The sequence below is a fragment of the Falco biarmicus genome, chromosome 18 (assembly GCF_023638135.1).
Source record: "Falco biarmicus isolate bFalBia1 chromosome 18, bFalBia1.pri, whole genome shotgun sequence".
Lineage (NCBI taxonomy): Eukaryota > Metazoa > Chordata > Aves > Falconiformes > Falconidae > Falco > Falco biarmicus.
In genome coordinates this window covers 1,640,371-1,644,552 of record NC_079305.1, presented here as the reverse complement: position 1 = coordinate 1,644,552, position 4,182 = coordinate 1,640,371, and positions in this window count along the sequence as shown.

The following is a 4,182-nucleotide window of genomic DNA, read 5'->3' as shown; positions in this document are numbered from 1 at the left end:
AAAACCTGCTGCACCCCATAAAAACCTGGTGTACCCCATAAAACCTGCTGCACCCCCTAAAACCTGCTGCACCCCATAAAAACCTGGTGTACCCCATAAAACCTGGTGCACCCCATAAAACCTCGTCCCCCCACTAAACCACCACCAGCCCTGCGCTGCTGCCCAGCTTTGCAGGGCGAGGGCAGAGCGCTCACTCTCGGCCGTGGTAGTGCCCCGTTTTGGGATCATTTGGTTCCTTTTTCGGCAAAAACAGGAATTATAAAGTGCTGGGCAGCAGCGTTTTGCTTCCTGCCCCCCACTCCGGCTGAGGGAGACAGATTTTTTTTTTTTTTTTTTTTTTTTTTTTTTTTGCCCTGCGTTCTGCTCAGCAGCCCGGCACAGAGGTGGCTGGGCAACCTGCCAGGTTGTCTTTTCTATTCTATAAAATTTCTGGGTCTTTTACCAGTGTTTGGGGGGACAAACGTGGGAGACAAAAAGGAGAAGGGTGAAAGCTGGGGCGGGTGGACCCCGGGCTCTGGGCCACCCAGCGCGGGCAGGCGTCGGGTGCTCTTTGCTGTTCCCCAGCCCCGTTTCGGTGGCTTCTCCGTGTTGGCATCGGGCAAAAGACCCTCGCCCAGGCGGGTGGGCTCCGCCGAGCTGGGATGCGCCACGCATGGTCCCAGCATCTCTTACCTCAGTGCATCGTTGCTGCCTGGCTCAGCAGCGACTCTGGTTTTAATAGTTTTGTCAGTTCTGGGTGCATCAGCAGGTGCCTGTCGGGTGCAGGGCAAACCTTCCCAAACCACCGGCCAAAGGAGCGTGTGGTCAAGTGGGAATTTTTCCCTTCTTTCCCTTTTTTTTTTTTTTTTTCATTTTTCTCCGGTTCTTTCCATACAGCTGCCGCCGTTGCCCCTGGGGTGCCCACCCTGACCTTGCTGCCACCCCCATCGCCAGCAGCGACCACCAGCGGGTTGGGAAAACCGGAGCATTTTGCCCGGACCCGACCTCCCCACCGAAGGAGCTCGCCCCCAGCCCCGCCAGCCCTGCTGGGATGTCTCCCCAGCTTCCCCATGGATTTTTCCGCCGGGCTCGGTGCGGGGCTGGCTGGCAGCCTGCCTGGCAGCTTTACCCCGGCCGTTCAAAGGCTTTTCTTGTTCTGCGCCCGGGCTCCTGGGGCGCCCCGAAGAAGGGCTCCTTTCACAGCCCGGCCTTTCCTAGACAGAAATTGTCATTTTTTGTCAAACACAGCTTCCCTTCTCCTGGCCCGCAGCCTTTCGCCCCCCTGCGCCCTGACGTCAGGCCGCCTCGGTGATGCTCTGGGCGGCATCTGATCCTCCCAGTTCTTTTCAGTGGGTTGCGACGATGGGCGAGAGGGGCAGCCACCGCGTGCTCCCGAAGGAGCCCACTGGGTTTGCACCTTGTCTCAGCCCCACCTGGGACCCTCCTGGTGTCACCAGCCCCCCCTGACGGTGTCACCTCCCCTGGCACTGCCACTTCTTGTCCCAATCCCACCTCGGACCCTCCTGGTGTCATCAGCCCACCCTGATGGTGTCACCTCTCCTGGCACTGCCACTTCTTGTCCCAGCCCCACCTGGGACCCTCCTGGTGTCACCAGCCCACCCTGATGGTGTCACCTCCCCTGGCACTGCCACTTCTTGTCCCAATCCCATCTGGGACCCTCCTGGTGTCACCAGCCCACCCTGATGGTGTCACCTTCCCCCTGGCACTGCCACTCCTTGTCCCAGCCCCACCTGGGACCCTCCTGGTGTCACCAGCCCCACCCTGACGGTGTCACCTCCCCTGGCACATGCCCACTTCTTGTCCCAATCCCACCTGGGACCCTCCTGGTGTCACCAGCCCACCCTGATGGTGTCACCTCCCCTGGCACTGCCACTTCTTGTCCCAATCCCACCTCAGACCCTCCTGGTGTCACCAGCCCCACCCTGATGGTGTCACCTCCCCTGGCACTGCCACTCCTTGTCCCAGCCCCACCTGGGACCCTCCTGGTGTCACCAACAGGGCTGCCAGCCCTGGTGACCATCAGAGAGCCCTGAGGGATGCGGTGAACCTTGTTACCCAGTTTGTTGATGCAACAGGGGGATAAAAAGAGTTATTTAATTTTTTTTTTTTTTTTTCTGGTTTGTAATGCTGCCTGGGCTTTCAGGGCTGCCTGTGAGGGAGGTTTGCAGCGTGGGCGTGCAAACCGTGTTGCACGCCGGAGGGACCACAGCTCAGCATCGCCAGAGAGCTGCGGGCACGCTCAGCACCGCTGCGTCCTCCGAGGGGACCGAGGGCTCCCAGCACCTTTTCTACGACAGGGAAACGATGGCGAGGAGCCAGCGCAGCCCCGGCCGGGCTGTCGGGAGGGGAAGCTGGAGCAGGCATTGCGGAGGGTGTTTTCCTTGGGGCAGCTCTTGTGAAACCAGGCAAGGCAGCGCGCCGTCACCGAGCTGAGGTGCGATGTCACAGCTCAGGAAACCGTTGCAACACAACCCCCCCAAAATAGAAAACCATCCCCCTGAAAACTAATCCCCCTTCTCCCTGCCTGAATTCCCCTCCTTGCATCACCCACGGCTCCCGGCTCTGTTGTAACACCCGAAGGGCAGAACCGCGACGGCCGGGGCCACCGCGGGCCGTGGGCTCTGTGCCCGCTCCGTGCGCGCGGCCACGCCACCGCCCTCGGTGACTCTCGACTTTGCCCGCGCTGCTCCTTGCGCTCGAAATTTTCCAGGCCTGGCACGAGCCCAAGGGGCGAAGTTTGTTTTGCAACCGAGCAAAATCGGCTCAGTGTTGTCGAGCCGGAGCGGCCGCCTGAGCAAAGTGCGGCTCTGCCTGACTCGTCCCCGTCAAACGGCTGCGTCTTATCTGGGTCCCACCGCAGCTCTGCACAGGGTTGTCCCCTGGCCAGGTCCCCTTGGCCACAGGGTCCTGTCCCCACCGGGTTACACTTGCAGTGGGTCTCAGAGGTCCCTCCGTATGGGGACCCGGGCAGGCTGGGCAAGCTGGCACCGCTGCTCCTTGTCCCAGCCCCACCTGGGACCCCCCCTGGTGTCACCAGCCCACCCTAACAGTGTCACCTCCCCTGGCACCGCCGCTCCTTGTCCCAGCCCCACCTGGGACCCCTCCTGGTGTCACCAGCCCACCCTAACAGTGTCACCTCCCCTGGCACCGCCGCTCCTTGTCCCAGCCCCACCTGGGACCCTCCTGGTGTCACCTCCCCTGGCACCACCGCTCCTTGTCCCAGCCCCACCTGGGACCCCCCCTGGTGTCACCAGCCCACCCTAACAGTGTCACCTCCCCTGGCACCGCCGCTCCTTGTCCCAGCCCCACCTGGGACCCTCCTGGTGTCACCAGCCCACCCTAACAGTGTCACCTCCCCTGGCACCGCCGCTCCTTGTCCCAGCCCCACCTGGGACCCTCCTGGTGCCACCCAGCCCGCCCTGACGGTGTCACCTCACACTGGGTCTCCCCTAATGGGGTGCATGGCCCCATGGTGGTCCCAGGGGCATGGGGACACAGTGAGCCTCCCCCTGGTGGCAGACGGGGAGGGCGAAGGCAGAACTGCCGCCGAGGGTGGTGGCACCCAGCTCTTCTGTCAGTCCATCGGGAGCTGAATCCCGAGTGTTTGGGGGCGCCGCTGCGGGTGCGGAGGCAGCGTGGCGGCGCGGTGCTGAGCCTTCCCCTCCCTGGGTTTGTCTCGCTTGGGAAACGCAGGTGCGAGATGCTGCAAGATCTCGGAGGATCTCCAAGCGCTTGGGAAGATCCGATCCCTCCAGGGTCTCTCCCTCCTTCCCGGAGGAGTTACGGCAGCAGAGGACGCCTGGACCTGTTCTACCTGTGTGCCATTTCCCTGGGCAGGTCCGGATTCCTGCCGTTCCTGCCGGGCTGAGTCACGCGTGTCTCCTGCGGGCTCCAGCACCGTCCCCACAGCTCCCAACCCCTGCGATCCTTCACCTCCATCTCCGCTTCCGAAGGTGGCGGCTGAGTCATTCCCATGGGAGTGGGAGGGTTGCCTATCGCGGCCGGGCGCTCTCAGCCCCCGCGGGGGGACACACACACACAACCCTTTGCTTTCCCACGTTCCCGGGGGATCTTTCCCCGGCGCTTGCGGGGGCTCCGGCGGTGCCGATGCTTTGCCAAAGCTCCCGGTTCGGCTGGCGCTGGATGCCCGGGAGGTCGCTGCGTGGGGACACGGGGCCCGCG